General features: G+C 35.1%; 1 pseudogene; it reads left to right on the plus strand.

Annotated features, from left to right (window-relative positions):
• Positions 1-6,250: 6,250 nt before the first annotated feature.
• On the plus strand, positions 6,251-19,196 carry LOC132555497 (long-chain-fatty-acid--CoA ligase ACSBG2-like; annotated as a pseudogene).
• The last annotated feature ends 3,170 nt before the right edge of the window (positions 19,197-22,366 follow it).

Here is a 22,366-nt window from a genome sequence, read left to right on the forward strand (position 1 = left end):
CCACAAAATTGTTCAAATCTGCAGCCTCTCTTTAACATGATTTGTAAGTATATATCAGTTACTCTCTGGTTGAACTAAGTATAGATTTTTACCAAATCTGGTGATGTTATTGATACTAACTGCATTAGGAATATTTTATAAGATGACGAGAAAACAGCATTTACCCATAGCAATGTCAATGTATAGAGTTTGTATCCAGTAGTATTCCTGTCACCTTCTGTGGACACTTGGATGATGAGTTTGTGCTTGGAATGATTCTGTATGTCCAGTAGTGTGATTGGAGGATGACTTGGTACTGTGCTGTCTATGTATAATGACATGATGACATCATTTATGTAGGAGCGTTTAGCGCCTACACCACCCTGGTGTGGTTCTTAATGTCACTAATGACATCTCCTCTTGATGTCATTTAGGTGTTCAGTCTCGGGTACAGAAGCTGAATTCATGCTTGATTTTTCCAACATATTGTCACTTATTTTTGGAGCAGATTATCATGTATTTTACGTGTAGGTTTTAGGTATTGCAAATGACCTGTAAGTCTGCATGATAGGTTTGCGTGCATGCTAGTCAAGTGTGTGTTTGCAGACCTTCCATTTGTTTGCAGTCGATGTCGTGGGTGGTGATAGTGGGCCTGATTCACATGGAAATTGAGCTCTAACTTGTCAATCTGCAAAGATTTTTTTTACCTTGCTATAGAGCAATATACATCAATTATTTCATGCATGATAAGTTAACAAAATTGAAGAGTCGAATATAGCTGCACTCATGTGATAAGTATAAAATGACTTAGTCTTTTCTTTCAGTTAGATTGTAGGTCCTTGGTTCCTAAATTTTACCATCAGATTAAAAAGCATCATAGATACCAGCCTCGTCTGTCAATACATTCATATACATGTAGGCATAATGGACATGACTGTATTTACAGGCAAGGCTTAATTGTACATGAAACCCAGTATGTGAATGTTACAGGATATAAATTGTATCCCTAACTTCACTTGTGAAGGTATTTATAACAAGTGCTTTAAAGCTAAATATATTAGAGATTGCAATTATACTGGTACTATAAGTATAGGTTACTAAGAGTGATTCTCGTGTGAACCTTTTACCAAATATATTTGATGGAAATAAAACACACTAGACAAGGATTATTGTAACATGGCTTATACCAGGTAAATAGAAAGATGCTTTGTTGTCCTTACCTATTGAAAAGCAAAATTTCACTATCTTTTGAAAACATATTCTCTTTGTGAGTAAAAGATTGTAAATATCACCAGCTGTTGTGGTAGTATATCATATGTTATTGAAAAAAGCTATTTAAAATACAGTTTGCTGAGTGAGTTGAAAAAATAAGAAGTTTATTACAAATATCTCCATCGCAATTGCACTCTAATGCCTGTACCTAGTACTTGAGAATGCTGTTTATTTGGGTTTCGTTTTTCAGGCAGAAATACTGTAAGTAGGCTGTTGTTTCTCATTTATATAAATTTAACATCAAACCGTTTAAGGTTCGTCTTTCCCACTTTGTTGTGTTTTCTTTGCAAATCTTTCATTTTTCTTCTAAACAACTTTTGACAAAATTCTATTGTGATTTTTTGATCATTTCAAACAAAGATTATTTAAGATATGACAAGTTAGTGTGCAAACAGAATTTTCAATCTTCCTAGCTGACACATTTTTGAAGGATGACGTTGACCTACTTATCCATGCCTAATAGGGCTACACTACGGTAATTACAATTGGGAATTGTTTTGGAAGTATTCAGGGTTCAAAGTCTGTTAATCTTGTATGGCAGATATCCACCCAATAAACAAAAGGAGATGGCCGACATATTTGCTAATGTTTATGTCCTTCAGAATTACCTACCTGACAGAACCTAAGTCCTTGTTTATGGTGTACAGGAACAAAAAATTGCAGAGCTTAGACATTACAGTGTATGCTTAGATGGAGCATTGCCAATAACTGCTGTTATTCCACACTGTTATCATTAAGATATCAAATCTTATCCTGTCCTCCCTTAATTAAAGTGCCTGTGTTCCAGGACTACTTTATTTGCTCAGAGGATTAAACCAAAATGACCTCTCTCTCTAACTCTACATTTTTTTGACTTGAAAATAGTTTAAGTAACTTCACTATGAAACTGAATATTAGGATTACATAAAATAGATGTAGGTAGTGTCCTAGTTGTGCCTCTTGGTAACAGCATGTTGACACTCTGGTCTGATTAGTATGGATGTACCATTGAGCAAGACACTTTGCCCCAATTGTTCTCAATATTTTAAATGGGCCTCCAGTATGTTGTTCAGTGAGGTAGTAAGCAACTACTCCAACCCTGGTAGATGAGAGGGTGATAAATTTAATTAAAAAATTGTGTAGATAATTATGTAGAGTGATAATTCTCCTTTATCTGAATACCCTATACTTTATAGACACGAGAAAGTTTGTGTGTTATAAGCATTCATATAACTTACAGATTCAGGTCTAATGTTTCACTCTAAGGACAAATGAAATTCTTTGATGTAGAGACCACCAACAAAATTCTGGATACACTCCAGAAATTTTGACATTTTGTGTTATAAGTTTTGTTATGGATTATTAGACCTGATGTAGTGGAGTGTGTTTGCCTGTATATACTTATTTAGATATATCAGTCAAACATCTTACTACCATATTTAAGATGTGACAGGTCGCTACCCTCAGGGCACCTTGTAAGGAACAGCCACATATGGTGTATGTTTGTCATTTCTATTTGTAAAGGTTTTTCTTTGATATACATTTTTTACAGTAATATGCTTTAAAACATAGTTTTTCAAGAAAAATGAAATTCAAAACACTGACTAGATGTCTTTACAATTGATGATGGTGCACTTCAACACAAACATGTGAAAGCCTTACAACTTAGACTAAAGTATAAAACAAAACAAGTATACAGTCAGCTACAGAATAAAAACCAAATATGGAGCATCAATGTTCTAGTAAAACTGACGACTAATTCAGTTTCATCTCCATATACATAATTCTGTGGCAGTAGTAGCCAAACTTTAACTTACAAGGATGTTTTGAGCTCTTAAGTAATATATATACATGTATAAAAAAATCTAATATGTAGCTTGATTTTGCTGGGTTTTTCCACCTCATGAACAGCACTGAGATGGAGCTTCCATGTAGTAGCTGGTGATTATCTCACTGAATAAGATGGGGAGGCCCACCGAACACTATCCAAAACAATTAAGTGAAAATGTCTTACTCAAGGTCACAACAACAGCAGCACAGACCAATTCATTTCTCAGCTCTCCAACAAAAACATACCACCATGTGTTGGAAGCTCATCACCTTAGTTTTTCATATGAAGTTCAAAGGTCCAGTGCAGTAACGGTTGAAATATGCCCCATATCTTTCAAACTTTTTATTATCAAAGTTGTGAGATTCTTTCATTGATGGTACATAATATACATATTAAGCTTATTGCATGTTATGTCAAGAACAGAAAATTCTTTCCAGTAATAATTTCTTAAAAAAACTCATTTTACATTATGTCAATATTTCACGCAACCTGTTATTAACTTGTAAAGTCAACAAATGATATGTTGGTCTAGCACATCATATTGACATAGTATTTATAGAAATACACTTTCTTCTTCTTAAAACCTTTACGGGACAAGTTTTTCAACTTTAGGTATTCTTGTTTATTGGCACCAGGAAAAACATGTGTAGGTGGAGGAGTAGGGGTTAGAGAGAACTGGAATCACCACTAAACATTTTTTTTTTTAAAATTCTGAATTTCAGATACCGGTAAATGATATATAAAATGTACTTTTCCATGTGGGAAACCCCCATATAAAACATATGTGCTTGCCCTTTTGTGGGTATCCCTTCATAAGATTCACCCACAGTCTTTTGGAAAATCCTAATAATACAGTATGATTATTGAAATACTGAAATGTCTAATGCTTGTTTGTATGGAGATAGCTGAAAGGTAATTATAGAAGGTTTTTGGGATTGAAATAGGAGCATTGCTGACTATTAATTGTAGAATTAAGGTGTGTAACAATGATCGTTGAGGTCAACGGACAACTTATGATGTCTCCATATTACCACAGATACAGGATGTGGTACATGATTTGGTCATTATGTCTCTTCCTTGTATTAATGGCCCTCAAGGTACTTTTTGTATGTACAAACAGTGTCATGAATTAATTGTTGTGTCAATGATTTATTGATATTTGTCATAAACATATGATATCAACCAAATTAGCTGAATGATGACCACAAAACATAAGTGCATAATATTTTAAGTGCAAAATATAAATATAAAAATTTTTGTCCACCATCATCAGATGGTGGACTATTCAAATCGATCTTTGTCTTTGGTCCGTCGTCCATTTGTCTGTCTGTAAATTATTTTTGTTATTACTATTTCTTGAGGAGTCCTGGATGGATCTTTCTCAAATTTCATATGTAAGTTTCCCATTGTCCTTAGTTGTGCTAGTCTCATTTTGGATCTAATTTTTAAAAAAAGGCTGACAGGCGGCCATCTTGGATTTTTCTTAGTAAAAATTGTTATTGCTATTTCTGAACAAGTACTGACTGGATATCTCTCAAATTTCATACGTATGTTTGCTTTGATCTCTCCTTGTGCTTGTTTGCTTTTGGGGCTGATCAGAAAAAACAAAATGGCTTCCAAGTGGCCATTTTGGGTTTGGCAGGTAAAGATTATCATTTAATTCTGCACAAGAATATTCAAATGCCTTATCATTAAGAGCAAAAACAGAGAAGGGGAAAAAATCCATCTTTCATATAAAGATCAAACAATGCTGGGTACTAAGATCCCTCTGGGATATCTTGTTTCTAAGTAAGGCTTCAAAACCAGCAAGTTAGACACATACTTATCCTAGCCATGCTCAAGCCGCAACTGCAATGTTGATGAAGTTTGAGTCTCTGAGGACATTCACCTTGTGTACTCTGGGGACATTCACCTTGTGTACTCTGGGGACATTCACCTTGTGTACTCTGTTGACATTGTGCACTTGCTTGCAGTGTGGCATATAAAATGCAGACTTTATTGTACCCTGTAGAGAGTGTAAAGAAGTAATTACTAACATTGTCATTGTTTAAATGACCTTGTTAGCATTGTATAACAGACATGAAATATCCCTTCCTTGTTCTGAGGGTCATATTAAATTTCCGACATAAGAGTAACGACCTTCTGTTTTCTTACGTGACTTGAAATTTAATTTATTTTAACAATGTACTCTGTAGTATAGGGACTATTCATGTCAGTAGTCAGTATACATACATGTCTTGTATTTCATTAACTACATTCAAGCCTGCTGTAGTGCTCACCCATCTATGACAGTGGATTAGCTGATTCATCGTATCGTGTTTCATGTACTGTTCCTTAAAAAAGAATGCTTCAGATTTATCTTTAACCTTCCATCGGTAAGATCACCACATTTTGTATCATGTCTCATTTGGTGGGTGTTTTGTCCTGTGAATAGCCAGCTATTAAGGGTCATTCTTAGGGTAATTCTCTCGTAGTAGAATCTGGTATCTATGTCTTTGAACATCATGCAAGAGGCCCATGATAAGCAATATAACCAAGAGGTTACGTGATGGTGCGTGATCTCGACAACACAAACAGACCCTGGTGGGAATCAACCCACACTTCTCAGGTCATTTGCTGATATGTAACATACAAGTGTTGCTTCCATGAGGGATCTGGGCTCATATAGGGAATGACTTGATACCAAATTCTGTTTATCCTTCTCCTATTCATGCTTTGAAAATAAATGTTAGATGAAGGATGTTTTCTGTGTGCAAAAAGGTAATGGAAGATATGAATGTTTTCAAAACATTTATTTTTTTTTTTTAGTCTGATTGTTTCAATATTTTTGTCATTGATACAGGCCCTTTTTGTCTCTTGTATTAAGTGGGTATTCTGCTTTTTATGAGTATGTATAGAGGTTTGACAAAAACAGAAGTTTTCATTGAAAAGAATCAACAATACTGTTGATGATATCTGACTCTCTTAAAGTGGAAGCTCACCGATTACAAGTAACTGTGAATTGTGAACTGTTCCCCCGGGCATCTTTGAATGGACATACTAATGTATACACATATAAATTGAGTACAAATACAAGTCCGTTAATTTGACAACAAACTGATCAGAAAGTTAAGAATTGTGATGAAAGTATATTTCTTTTGTGTTTTTCAGAAACTGATATTTTGAAGACGAGTTAAAATTCTCCAGAAGATGGAGATTTCTTCTCTTTACAAAGGGTAAGACAGACAGTTAGATGATGTTTTTTCTTTCTTGTGTTTTTTCATTATCATTATGACTGAAAGAACATTGAAATTATGACATTTCTTTGTGTAACTTAATTTATATTTAAATTTTTGGTTTAATGAATTTTGATGAAGGTATTGAATTTTTATGAAGTGCTCATGGAATAAAACATTAATTTAGTTGATTCAAGGTTTTCTTCTGTAAGTTCACATAACTGTACTGCAACCATGAATATGTTTAGTCAGCAGTAAGATGGTAAGCAGCTTTCTAAAAGTGCCTGTAGAGCAACACCTATCCCACCAAAAAAGAAAGAGAGAAAAAAAAAAATTTGAATGCTAATGAAAACGTTCTATAAAAGGGGAATTTGCATATTTACTGGGAGAAAATCCAATAAACAGCATTCTCTGTCAGGTTTTTAATTAGCTGGTGCATGTTCATGTGTATCTATACGTATTCTTACATGCAGTAGTTATACATCTCTTGTACAATTCACGGTCTTAGCTACTAAGAAGAAGGTTAATAAAAATCTAAATTATTCCCTCCACTTATTAATTGATTTTTTGATTGTAAAATTGATCACAATTTTGTATATTTGTGCATTGTAAAGGCCCCAGGAGGAAGAGCTACCTGTAAAGACAGGCCCTTCACAGAATGGCACATCTAATCGAGGTGAGTAATTGACACTAATGTCAGCTGACTTATTTTGTAATGTGTGCTTAAAATTTTTTTCAGATTTTCTCAGTTGAAGACATATACTGGTACTGTCTATATAAATGTTGATTTATCAGTAATTGACCATGAAGGGAGAATGCAATAATTTGTTCTGTTAGGAGTATCCAAAACTTAAAGATATTGCTTAATTTGTAACTGAATACATTCATCAGGGATATGTGTCATCAACTTTACATACCTGGTAGATGATAATTTCAGGCTTGATAATTAAGCTAGTTTATTTTTCTTTCAAATTTAAAAAAATAACTTCAAATCTAATATATATGACTTAATGTGTAATTACAAAGCATTATAACAGGAGTTTGGGGTTTTTTTATATCAAAAGTTTGAGTTGTACATATCTGGGCTTGAAAATCTATTGTAAACCTGTTTAAGAGGATCAAGTTTTGAATTGAACAGTCTTAAATATGCTCACTAGCACTGAACTGATTTGAGGATTTTTCACGCTGTTTTGTTCCAACAAATTTAATGTTCAGGACGTGATACCCCAGTTCCTGCCAAAAAGTTATGGACATCAAACAGAGCTGAACCTATAAAACTAAGGATGGGGGCTGGGAAAGGTGAAGATTCGCCACCAGTAACAGTCCCAACAGCCTTTGAACGGACTGTCCAGAAAATGCCTAATAACATCGCCCTTGGTATGTATTCTGGTGTACAACCTAAAGGGTTAAAAAAGGGTATGGCCTTAAGTTGGGGAAATAATCAAAATTTGAAATAGTAGAATCTTCCTTTATATACAACTAAAACGAGGTTGAGACTAAGATCACTTCCTGTTTTATCAGGAGTAAGTCACTCAAGGTTGAGGCTAAGATCACTTCCTGTTATATCAGGAGTAAGTCACTCAAGGTTGAGGCTAAGATCACTTCCTGTTATATCAGGAGTAAGTCACTCAAGGTTGAGGCTAAGATCACTTCCTGTTATATCAGGAGTAAGTCACTCAAGGTTGAGGCTAAGATCACTTCCTGTTATATCAGGAGTAAGTCACTCAAGGTTGAGGCTAAGATCACTTCGTGTTATATCAGGAGTAAGTCACTCAAGGTTGAGGCTAAGATCACTTCCTGTTATATCAGGAGTAAGTCACTCAAGGTTGAGGCTAAGATCACTTCCTGTTATATCAGGAGTAAGTCACTCAAGGTTGAGGCTAAGATCACTTCCTGTTATATCAGGAGTAAGTCACTCAAGGTTGAGGCTAAGATCACTTCCTGTTATATCAGGAGTAAGTCACTCAAGGTTGAAGCTACGATCACTTCCTGTTATATCAGGAGTAAGTCACTCAAGGTTGAGGCTAAGATCACTTCCTGTTATATCAGGAGTAAGTCACTCAAGGTTGAGGCTAAGGTCACTTCGTGTTATATCAGGAGTAAGTCACTCAAGGTTGAGGCTAAGATCACTTCCTGTTATATCAGGAGTAAGTCACTCAAGGTTGAGGCTAAGATCACTTCCTGTTATATCAGGAGTAAGTCACTCAAGGTTGAGGCTAAGATCACTTCCTGTTATATCAAGAGTAAGTCACTCAAGGTTGAAGCTACGATCACTTCCTGTTATATCAGGAGTAAGTCACTCAAGGTTGAAGCTACGATCACTTCCTGTTATATCAGGAGTAAGTCACTCAAGGTTGAGGCTAAGATCACTTCCTGTTATATCAGGAGTAAGTCACTCAAGGTTGAAGCTACGATCACTTCCTGTTATATCAGGAGTAAGTCACTCAAGGTTGAAGCTACGATCACTTCCTGTTATATCAGGAGTAAGTCACTCAAGGTTGAGGCTAAGATCACTTCCTGTTATATCAGGAGTAAGTCACTCAAGGTTGAAGCTACGATCACTTCGTGTTATATCAGGAGTAAGTCACTCAAGGTTGAGGCTAAGATCACTTCCAATTTGTCCTTTGAAACTTGTTGTACATGGCTATATTGGCATTCCTCTCTTAGAAATACTAACATTTTCTAATTTATTAAAACAAAAATCCACATAGTAAAATAAAATATACTAGTTATTGTCATTAAATATGAATAGAAATGGAAGATATTTTTTTCTGTTTGCGTTAAAGTCAACATCTATCCTGTTAACATAATGCATAGTGGTCAATGTTTTACAGGTGTAAAGCGAGGAGGTCAGTGGAAGAAGTGGACATACCAACAGTATTACCTAGATGTGCAGCGGGCAGCTAAATCATTCATCAAAGTACAATTTACTATCAAATTATCTCCCCTCTCACTCATTATCATCTCCCCTCCTAGTTAAATCAATATTGTCTCCCATCCCAGCCAAAGTTATCTCCCTCTCCCAAGCAATGTTATCACCTTAATGAACATTATCTCTCCTCCAAGCCAAAATTATTTCCCCCACTTAAGTAACACTATCTTGAATGAAATCTCCCTTCCCTGTCTAAGTATTCTCCTTCTCAACCAAAGTTAAATCACCTCTCAACCAAACTTATCTCCCCTTCCAACTCACCTCCATCTCCCAAATCCCCTGATGCTTTCATCATACTCATGATCTCAATAACATGAGAGATTTAATGAAATTTGGATAAAGTTGTTCAAAGACCCATGACTGCAAAGTGACAGATTCATAAAAATGATTTCATAAAAAAAATTATTCTCTTAATTCTTTTATGATAAAGAAGGTTCCTCATCATCATCTGTTGATTGTGTTACACAGCTTGGTCTGCAGCCTTTCCATGGGGTTGGAATCCTTGGGTTTAATGCTCCAGAGTGGCACATTTCCTACATGGCAAGCATATATGCTGGGTAAGTGAGGTTTGTTAATTTTCCTGATTAATTTCTTGTTAATGATTTCCGATGTACACATAAAGAGATCTTTCAGTAAATCCTTATGACTGGAGTTTGGTGTTTTCTTGAAGAAGCGTTTCTTTTTCATTTACAGTGGATTAGGTACAGGGATTTATACTACAAACACAGCAGAGTAGCATTTGTCAGTACATAGTAAAATAAAATACAGGGGATTTATTGAAGCCATCCACATGGATAACATATAGAAATCAGGGTTGGCCAAAGTAACATATCCTGTTAACATCATAATGCATGGTGGTCAATGTTTTACAGGTGTAAAGCGAGGTGGGTCAATGGCACAACTGCATGGATAACATATACACAGTAAGTATAAGATTGTGGCAGTAAGTATGTTAAGTGGGATTTATATCAAAGTCAGTATTCCAGCCTATACACAGTAAGTATACAGGGGAGGTGGCCATCCTAGGATAAATATACACAGTAAGTATACAGGGGAGGTGGCTTTCTGTATGGATAACATATACACAGTAAGTATACAGGGGAGGTGGCCAGGGGAGATGGCCTTTCAGCATGGATAACATATACACAGTAAGTATACAGGGGAGGTGGCCAAAAGTATATCAGGGGAGCATGGATAACATATACACAGTAGGTGGCCTTCAGCATGGATAACATATACACAGTAAGTATACAATGGAGGTGGCCATACCAGTAAGTATACAGGGGAGGTGGCCATCCGCATGGATAACATATACACAGTAGGATAACAGTACATACAGGGGAGGTGGCCATACTCTGTATGGATAACATATACACAATAAGTATACAGGGGAGGTGGATACACATGGATAACATATACAAAGTCAGTATAACATGGCCTTTATACACAGTAAGTATACAGGGGAGTATACAGGGGAGGTGGCTGTCTGTATGGTGGCCATGGGAGATGGCCTTTCAGCATGGATAACATATACACAGTAATAAGTATACAGGGGAGGTATACAGGGGAGGTGGTTTCAGCATGGATAACATATACACAGTAATGGATAACATATACACAGTATACAGGGGAGGTGGCCATCCGCATGGATAACATATACACAGTAAGTATACAGGGGAGGTGGCCATCCGCAAGGATAACATATACACAGTAAGTATACAGGGGAGGTGGCCATCCGCATGGATAACATATACACAGTAAGTATACAGGGGAGGTGGCCATTTCATGGATAACATATACACATGGATGGCCGTACACATGGATAACATATACACATATTTCACACATATACAGGGGAGGTGGCCACAGCATGGAAACATATATACAGGGGAGGTGGCTGTCTGTAGATAACATATACACAGGGGAGGTGGCATGGATAACATATACAAAGTCAGTATACATGGGAGATGGCCTTTCAGCATGGATAACATATACACAGTAAGTATACAGGGGAGGTGGCCATCCGCAAGGATAACATATACACAGTAAGTATACAGGGGAGGTGGCTGTCTGTATGGATAACATATACACAATAAGTATACAGGGGAGGTGGCCGTACACATGGATAACATATACAAAGTCAGTATACATGGGAGATGGCCTTTCAGCATGGATAACATATACACAGTAAGTATACAGGGGAGGTGGCTGTCTGTATGGATAACATATACACAGTAAGTATACAGGGGAGGTGGCCATCCACATGGATAACATATACACAGTAAGTATACAGGGGAGGTGGCCGTACACATGGATAACATATACACAGTAAGTATACAGGGGAGGTGGCCTTCAGCATGGATAACATATACACAGTAAGTATACAATGGAGGTGGCCATCCGCAAGGATAACATATACACAGTAAATATACAGGGGAGGTGGCCATCCGCATGGATAACATATACACAGTAAGTATACAGGGGAGGTGGCCATCCGCATGGATAACATATACACAGTAAGTATACAGGGGAGGTGGCCGTACACATGGATAACATATACACAGTAAGTATACAGGGGAGGTGGCCTTCAGCATGGATAATATACACAGTAAGTATACAGGGGAGGTGGCCATCCGCAAGGATAACATATACACAGTAAGTATACAGGGGAGGTGGCCATCCGCATGGATAACATATACACAGTAAGTATACAGGGGAGGTGGCTGTCTGTATGGATAACATATACACAATAAGTATACAGGGGAGGTGGCCGTACACATGGATAACATATACAAAGTCAGTATACATGGGAGATGGCCTTTCAGCATGGATAACATATACACAGTAAGTATACAGGGGAGGTGGCTGTCTGTATGGATAACATATACACAGTAAGTATACAGGGGAGGTGGCCATCCGCAAGGATAGCATATACACAGTAAGTATACAGGGGAGGTGGCCGTCCACATGGATAACATATACACAGTAAGTATACAGGGGAGGTGGCCGTCCTCATGGATAGCATATACACAGTAAGTATACAGGGGAGGTGGCCGTCCACATGGATAACATATACACAGTAATAAACAGGGGAGATGGCCGTCCGCATGGATAACATATACACAGTAAGTATACAGGGGAGGTGGCCGTCCTCATGGATAGCATATACACAGTAAGTATACAGGGGAGGTGGCCGTCCTCATGGATAGCATATACACAGTAAGTATACAGGGGAGGTGGCCGTCCGCATGGATAACATATACACACTAAATATACAATGGAAGTGGTTGGCTGGGGAAAGGGACTATTGACAGTCCATCCTGTCGCATCCTGTTGCATCCTATCATGTCACATCACATTGCATCATGTCTCATTCCGAATTTATGTCAAACTTTGAGGACCTTTTGACAGATTTGATTCATGTTTTTGCCACAGAGTATCATAACATCAAGTTCTACACAAAACAGCAGAGGAATGAAACATTCCAGTCTTACCAATTTTTATACTCTTATCCCTTTGCTAGAAAAACATTGTAAAATTGAAGGGTAATACCAATTATTTTCGGGAAATTCCTGTTTTACAAAGCTGCCTATGGCAATAAAACACAAACACTTCACACTGTGTTAATTTTTGCAGAAAAAAAAAGGCAGAAAATCATTTCCAAATTGGATTATATTCAATAGTTTATATCTTTTATTTTTGTTTTTCAGTGGGATGAGTTTATGAACTTATCCAAAGATATGCCGAACTCAGTTGTCAACGACCGTCTCAAGAACCTGGCCCCAAACTATTGTTGTACACTTGTGTATACAGTAAGTGAGAATTTTGTATTCTTGATCACGAACATTGTTTTTTTTTCTGTAGTTTTTTCCTAAATATCTTTGCAACATTATTGAAGAGTGTATGTTGTTCTTCAATCAGTCTTTCTTCAGAAGTTTGTCCTGGGTGAGGCTACTTTCTACATAAGAGTTGTACCTATATGTTAGGTGCTGAAGAGTTATGTCCCTTTTTATTCACTAGATATGAAATTTGTCAAGAATAAAACTGCTTACTCTTTCAGTTTGTTCTTTTCAAAATTTGTTATATCACATCCATTTGTTTTGTTTAAACAATCAAGAACTACAAGAAGGTTCCTTTGTATAATTTATAAATAAACAGCCAAATGACAACAGGAAACTTTCTTTGTATAATTTATAAATAAACAGTCAGGGGGAGACAGAAAAAATACATTGTATCATTTTATTTTACAGTCAGGGACAACAGGAAACCCTAAAGGCGTCATGCAGAGTCATGATAATGTAAGTATCAGGCCATAGACAATTAATTATATGATTATTTCTCTGAAAAATAGATTTGAATGACAATAAAGTACATACACTACTATTGATATTATATGTATGTGTATTGCCATATAGAGAATTGGAGAATCAAATTATATTCCATTTGGGATGTTTAATCAGAGATCTGATCATTACTGTATCAACTTACTTCGAATGGTATCATTGTAGGCAAGCATGTGTTACTGCTGTAAAATTGTTGAGTTATGTTCACTGATTATCTTAACCATTGCGTTACCTAATGAAAGCTTCAAGGAAATCATACATTTAAATGGAATGTTATGAAGGTGAAAAAAATAAAACAAATGAACAAAAATACTTCATTAGATGAGTGCCCAACATTCCTTTGATCATTTTAAAGTAAAATTGTACATTGTGTTCCTTAAATTTGTTTAACTTTTCTAAAGGTTTTATTTCTTTTATAGCTCACTTTCTTGTGTGCATCAGGAATGTCTGTTTACAACCTTAGAATGGGAGAGGAAGTGGTTGTCAGTTATCTGCCCCTGAGCCACAGTGCAGGGATGATAATGGATATCCATGTGCCCTACTACACTGGTGCCACAGTGTATTTTGCACAGCCAGATGCTTTGAAGGTACAGTGAATAATGAAACTTTGGAACAGTGTTGTTTTAAGTGATCATGGTTTTAATTCATTTATTTGTACATTCAAGTAGCCTACATGTATTTTTGGAATTTAACAGATCTTCATTTGGATTCACTTTTGTTCTTGGATATTGAGAAACGTATGAGTGGTCGGTGGTGCGGTGGTAACATATTTGCCTATCACCTAGATGTCCAGGGTGTGATTCTCAAAACGAATGTGAAAAGATATAGGGTCACCTGCTCAACCTTATGGGTTTTTCCCAGGTACCCCTGTTTCCACCTACAATAAGACCCCTTGTGTCCTTCAATCCAGGCCAACAAGATTTATTTATAATAGCTGTTAGCTTAGTTGTTCAGCAATTATTGTAAAAATAGATAAAGCTGATATTTCTATTTTATGGAGAAACATTCCATATTTATTTCCCTTTAATGAAAAAACAGGCATGTTACTTTTAGTGATATTGAAGAAACTGGGAAATGCATGTTTGTCACAGCCTAAATGTGTATTACTGTACCTGTGGGTAAGGATATAGTATTGAGTAACACATTTTACATTGGTAATAGGGGACATTGAAGAATACACTAGTGGAGTGTCGTCCCACCATGTTCCTCGGGGTCCCAAGAGTCTGGGAGAAATTTGCCGAGAAGATGCAAGAAGCAGCTAGATCAGTTAGTGGAGTTAAAAAGACTATTGGTATCAAGGCCAAGAAATTGGGAAGAAAAGGAATCTATGCTTCAATGAGACAGTAAGGACAGAAAAGATAGCCCTGAAAATACTTAGGATATTATTATAATTATCATATGCATACAATGAGACAATAAGGACAAAAAAAATAGCTTTGAAAATAGTTTAAATATTATCATAGTAACTATATATATACAAAAACATGTTCATCAAGTTCTTTCATCTTAATCTGCAAATTTGCACTATGGTGAAAAAGGAAATTAAATGTCAATAATCTATTGAATAAATTTACAGAGTGTAGTACATGAATAGAGTATTTGGTTCAAACTTGACATTCGTGAAATAACAAAACATCAGAATAGGAATACAAAATTTGAATTTTACATGAAAATTATTTTTTGCTCTCCAGCCAATCCAAACCCCGTGGGTGGAGTATTGCCCAGGCCTTAGTGTTTAACAAGGTAAAAAAGAGCCTTGGTCTGGACCGCTGTCACCTACATGTCACTGGAGCTGCTCCTATCACCAAGGAGACCTTGGAATATTTTTACTCTTTCAATATCAACATCCTGTCTGTCTATGGCATGAGCGAAAGTGCAGGTAAATTACGTAGAAATCTTACTTTGTGACATACTTTGTTTCTCTTCAGGATAAATTCAGATTTTGCTGACGCGTAAGTATGATTTGATGATCAGTATGGGAGGCTAATAGGTTAAAGGTCAGAGGAAAAGACAAAGTGTTTACAACATATGGAAATGGGGAGTATATCTTATTTTTCTATTATTAATTTCTTTTACCATTTCACTGTTCGATCTTGTTTTAATCCTAGCTGCCAATTGTATTCTGAAATCCGTCTAGTCTGACCCCACAATTCCCACAGAAAGTTAGGATATTTCTCTGTGTCATACTTATAAAATCAGCACAAAAATGGAGATGTTTAACAGTCAGCTCTTCTGAAAAACTATATTATGTATCTGCAGAAGGTAATGATTTCAGAAATTTATCACAAGTTTCAGTGCATCTATCACTTTTTGTTAAATTTATGCAATGATGGGTTAGTACATATATAATATTTGCTATATTAATAAAAGGACAATTACAGCAAAAATTTTATAGCAATACTTTTGGGACTAAAAGAAAATGTGTACATTTACAATATAAATTAGAAAGTGACATCAGTCTTTTTACTTTGAAACAATATGAGATTGAATTTCAATATATAGAGTTTATGTTGTATTTTCCAGGTCCACACACTTCAGAGAGAGTGGAAAACTTCAGAACCGGAAGTGTTGGGTACGAGATTTCTGGTGTCACATTGAAGTTAGCTGATGCAGAAACTCCAGAGAAGGATGGAAGTGGAGAGGTAGGACATATATTTATTCTCAGGAGTTGGACAGTTGTAATTTGCAAGGTTTTATAGTTTCTATTTTGAGCCATGCAGATACCATTTTGTAAAGGTGCTGTAAAGTTTTGTATATTTGACAGGCTCCAATTATCGTGGTTTTATAAAAACACGCGTTTTCATCGGCTCTAAATTTCATGGAGCTATCTTACTCACCAAATTCATAAATTTTAAAATTCATGTCGATTTTCAGCTGTTTATTATTTTGTGAGCCTCTGATTTCATTGATTAACAATACCCACCAAGTCACTAAAAATATAACCCCCATAATCATTTATGGTTTCGCTTAGTTTTAAGTTTATATAAGGCTTGACCACCAACAATTTAACATTTTCTAAAGATGCCAACTTTTGAATCACCAAACATGGTATTTGTCAAGATTGTTTACCTGCAATCCTCACATTACCATTAGATAACATGCAGACATTGAAAGAATCCTGAAATCTTGAAAACAGCTGTTCAATTTGATAAATGACTTCCCCTACCAAGGGTTATGATCTGCCTATGCCCAAGAAAAGTAGGTAGATTGTAACTGTTGGCTAGCAGCATAGATGTCAGATGGATCACATGGTCAGAAATAATTTTTCTAATCATCATAAAGCGGTGAAAATTGAAAAAACTTGAGGTTTACAATGTCTAGCCATTAGACTGTCTTTGTATGGCATTTATAGTCAATATGAATGATACAGATCTGGCAATATATAGAATAACCAGATGAATACATGTGGTGGATTTATTAAAGATGACTTTTCTATTTCCACCCTACTATTTGTCCTTGTCGGGGTCACATTAAGTGTGACATAAATTATTGTGATATAAATTACTTTACCTGTGATTTTTTTCACCTGTAGGTATGCATGTGGGGTCGTAATGTATTTATGGGCTACCTAAATAATGAAGAGAAGACAAAAGAAGCTGTTGATGATGACGGCTGGCTTCACTCTGGAGACATTGGCAAAAAAGATGAGAACGGTTTCCTGTTCATCACTGGCAGAATAAAAGGTAGCACATCATCAAGGGTTTTATCGGAAATGAATCAAAGCTGTTGTGAAACTTCTAGGATAAAGTTGTCAAACTTTCCACAGAAACCGAAATGTCCAGATAAAGTGGAGGCAACAGAAGGAGCACTTGTTTCAATATTGCAAAATTTATGAAAAAGATGGAGTATGCAAAATTGAATCCTCTCTGTGAGGGTTGTATACCCAGGAGTAGAGAAATGTACACTTAATTTTATTTTTACTGGTTTTTATTACACTAATGCATTGGAATAGTTGTTAGATAAAGCTAAACATGTTTTAAATACATTTCCAATATGTTATCTTGTTCTGATATGGACAATTTCCATCATTAATTAGAAGTTTGAGAGACAGACACTTTATAATGACTGTCTCCAGATTTACTCATCACAATCTTGTAATATTTTGAACTTTAATTATACTTTTTTCAGAATTACTGATCACAGCAGGTGGGGAGAATATAGCTCCAGTTCCAGTGGAAGACAATGTAAAAGAGGAGCTTCCTGTCGTTTCCAATTGCATGTTGATTGGCGATAAAATGAAATTCCTCAGCATGTTGATCACGTTGAAAGTAAGTCCTTGTAATAGGACAAATTTCTCTGTTATGATTTACTTTCTTTTTGGTCTGTATCCTCATACATGAACCATTTTGTCAAGGACTTATTGAACAATATAAAGCTTGGCACGCATCATCAAAAGGAGAAATGGCAGCGATTGTAAATTCCTGTTCGTTATTATTTGGAAACATAGCATATTTGATCTCATTAGATGGAACAGCCCAACTTTAGTAACTCGCTCATGGTCTCGATTATGTTTAAAGAACTAAAATTGTTTATTTTGGGAGTCATACAGTCTATCACAAATGTTTTCTTAAATATTCAATCATTATGATATTAAATTTTGAGCAGAATAGATTAGAAATTAAGTGATGTTCTGTTTCACAATAGTTTGAATTGTGTCCGTTCATCCGTCCTTCCACTATCTTGTCAAGTCATGTATCAAAAGTAGGTCACTCTGAACTACATTTTTACCTTAAACATTTATTACATGAAATACTTACCTGACCTACATTTTGACCTTTGATCTACATTAAAGGAGAAAATTTGTCTGGGGTCTATCTCCTATACTATCAGTCATTGGATCTTCACACTTGCAGTATGGGTTTACCTTGGTGAGGTACTGTGTTAGATGGGGACTGAAATCTACCAAATTGTCTTGCTATTCATAAGTTGAAAGATTAATTTCTAGGAGCAAATAACTGCCAAGGTTTGACCCAAATAAATGATAGTTGAACATTTGTATAATCAATACTTGGAAATAGATGTTATGGTGAAATCAATCTAATGCAGATAGATTTTGAAAACTTAATTCTCAATAACTTTCTCATCAGGTTGAGGTAGATATTGACACTGGAGAACCCACAGATCAGCTGACCGCTGAGGCACGAGACTGGTGTCAATTCCATGGATGTAATTATACTACCGTAACAGAGTTCTTGGAACGAAAAAACCCTGATATTTTCAAAGCCATACAAGCTGGCATCGATAAAGCCAATGACCGTGCTGTTTCCCGTGCATCCAAGGTCCAGAAATGGTCAATATTACCACGAGATTTCTCAATTCCTGGTGGAGAATTAGGTAAGCTCCTCACGTAGTTTCAAAGTTCAGGAAAAATTAAGATCTGTTGCATGTGCTTTCAGAATTACTAAACTTTAATGAACCTTTATACTGGAAGCATATTGGCGATTTTGGAGTATATAAAATATCTAAACAAGTACATGTTAAAGCATTTCTTAAACTAACTAAATATTCACTTGTATTTTGTAGGCCCCACTCTCAAGCTGAGGCGACCAATTGTTGTGAAGATGTATGATAAAACAATCAAGGCTTTTTACACAGATACGTGATTTGAACCAGCAAGACCAAGAACCCAGTGACTTATCGTTACATTCAGAACTGATGATAGCATTCCACTTTTACACAGAGAAAACTTGAAGCAATATATTTACTTATTCAGGGGGAACATACCACAGTACCATGCTAAAACATTTTGAATGAGATGCTATAGGAACAATTGTAAGTCTGCTAAATCTGACTGTAAGTCGTAGGCTTCAATAATATTAGGTCAGATATACTTCTTTTTTTTAGAATCACTGACAGTTCAGTGGAAGACAGCATATATACACATATATATTGCCATTATAAATAAGAATAGTTTGATGGGGGGGGGGGGGGAATCCATTTTAAAGTAACCTTTAAATATGTCAGTCACATACCCTAAGTTACATTTCAGGTAAAGTAACCCATAACTTTAGAAACCTTTTTAGTACAATGGCTGATCCTTGTTTCTGAAACTGTTTGTTCGGAAAACTCAAGATCTGGAGCGAAATTTAAGGACAGGTTTTCATAAAATCAGAATACTTTAGCTCTAGAAATTTCAACGACTTGGATCATGGAAATTTACTGATAAACATGGGTCCAGTATGTTTAAAAGGACTCTCCTTTGCTTGGTGTGTTTCTGCAGATATTGGAGAGGCATGGTATGAATTGATATACCTAATGTTAAGGCAGCATGAACTGGCAGGATATATCTTGATCTGACTAGTAAAATAACTCATTATTTTATAACAAATATTGTGAAAGTTTGGATGTAATTCAATCAAACTCTTATTTCTCATAATTTCACTGAAATACATTAAACTTAAAACCATAGGCTGTACTAAAAAGTTTGAGATATTTCTGTATTTCGTTAATGTCTAATTTCCAGTTTAATTTTTTTTAGATGATTTCGTTTTATCTACTGAGTGATGAATATAGAATGTATGATAATATATTGTTTTATTTTTTGTTAAATATGCAAAGAGAGTATAGGATGAATATAATGAGATTAGAATAGGATTGGCCGACACTACCTGAAGGAAAAAGATTGATCTGAGCTGAAAACGACATACATACTGTTGTTGTTTTATATTTAATATTCTAATGATTTTTAGTACAGAGAAATTGAAGGTTTTTTCACGAGGTCTATTATGATGTTATTTTTGTAAATTAATATACATTTACATTGAACATAATAAACCACCTGTTGGTTATTACAAAGGAGTTATCATATTTACAATATTTGACCTAATGAGCACAACCATTCACTCACAAGCATCCCAACTTTGTAATTGAATTACCCGTACCTATTCAACATTCAATATTTTGGCTTCTTTTACTGTACGAAGTATGATTGAAATTTATGATTTTATAAAAAAAGTATTTCCTGTTTGTCTTTTTTTTTTTAAAGTGAACAGTTGGCTTTTTAGGTTGAATTCAATACATTTATCAGTTACTCAGAAAGACTGTATCATTTATGAATCTACCAGTTACTACAAAGATATAATGATATAAATGAATCTACTATGAAATACCCAAAGAAACTTGAAATATCTTTTGTATCGCTTTAAAGTTATTTTCAATACTTTGTTTTTCAGATTTGTAAAAATATTTACTTCTCTCTGATTAAATGACCAAAGTTTTTTAATTATTTGAACAATGGAGAGTTGCTTCGGAGATCAAATGTATAAAGAAAAATTCCCAGTTTGTTACTTCTCATCTGATTAATAATTTGGTTGTATAATGTTAACAGATTATTACATGTCAGAACATGAAGAAACTCTGTTTAGGTAATGTAGTACGAGACAGAACTTTAGTTGTGTAAAACACCATCAAATGAAAATAATCACAGAATCTTTCACCACTTTACATGAATTACAAAAATAAATTTTGATAACTAATTAATCCAGTCCAAACAAATAATACTCCATCATTTACCATTTTTGTTTTTCCTGTATGTTATTGGGATTTGTTTTGTAATTAAAGAGGGAAAAAAAGATAATAAAAAAATAGCTACAGCAGATACATATACATGTTATCTATATATTTTTCTAACATTTATATTCATTTCAGGAATAATATAATAAAGATATATACGTTTTCTAATACATATTGTTTGTGTTTTTAAGACTTTTTCAGTTATAAGTACCAATTACTGGTCTGGAATTTTAGATCGTTGCTTTGTCAAAACAAATATGAAAAAAATAATACTGAGGACAGTATGTGTTGGTGAAATCCAAAATGGCTGCTAGTGACCACCTGACATATCTGATGCAGCTCAAAATTTGGCATGCACATATAGAACACATATTGAACATGGTCCTTAAGTTCCGAAAATTCAAAATTCTTTCAATATATCTGAAGAATAAGCAGTAATCAATTTCAAATGTTGAAATAAATATTGTCTCCAACAGTCACCTTGGATATCAGATAAAGCTTATAACAGTACTGAAGGCAAAATGTTAATAGTTCAGGAGATGTAGTTTTTGGGAAACTCTGATAGACAGATCATGTATAAAAAGCAGTTCAAAAGACCAATGCATGAAATTTGAATATAGTTTTAAGGTCAATATCTTGTTATACTGGGATAATAAAAACATTTTTGAATTCATTGCATTAGAAATTATACACTTTACTTTTACTTCTACACAGTGGTATATAGGAATTTCTAGTGCATAGCATAAAAACTGAGAGCTGAATATCTCAACTAGGGAAAGAATCCCCAAGTTAGGAAAATGTTTTCACTTATAAGTCCCATTAACAACCAGGGTCATTCAAAGTCCTTCCAGTTTTTAAGTGGTGAAAGAGTACTGGAGTTCCCGATGAAAAATCAACCGATGTGCCGAGTACCCGGTGACTGCCCTGGTATAAAGGATACTCAAGATATCATTTTGTCTGCGAAAGGATTTCAAAGATTGCCCTTATTGGCCCTATGTCTTTGTATCCCTCTTCACAAGAAGACCACACCTGTTTTTACAACACAATGAGTAGCCACAACAAATTTAGTCAAAATTTTGCTTTTCTCTACAAGTAGAATTTCAAAAGAAAATATCATTTACAGATGTAATGAAACAGCATTCTTTCACTGATATCTTTCTGTTGAAAAGGAAATGAAGATAACAGATCTATTTTTTTTTTATAAAAATATTTTATTTTCATATGTTTCATACAAATCTTATATTAAATACACGTATGCATGTATATAAATGGCAAGTGTATAATCTGCCTTGTTGTAAAATTT

This window comes from Ylistrum balloti, unplaced genomic scaffold, assembly GCF_031769215.1.
Source record: "Ylistrum balloti isolate Yb309-2 unplaced genomic scaffold, AGI_CSIRO_Ybal_v1 Utg370502, whole genome shotgun sequence".
Taxonomy (NCBI): domain Eukaryota; kingdom Metazoa; phylum Mollusca; class Bivalvia; order Pectinida; family Pectinidae; genus Ylistrum; species Ylistrum balloti.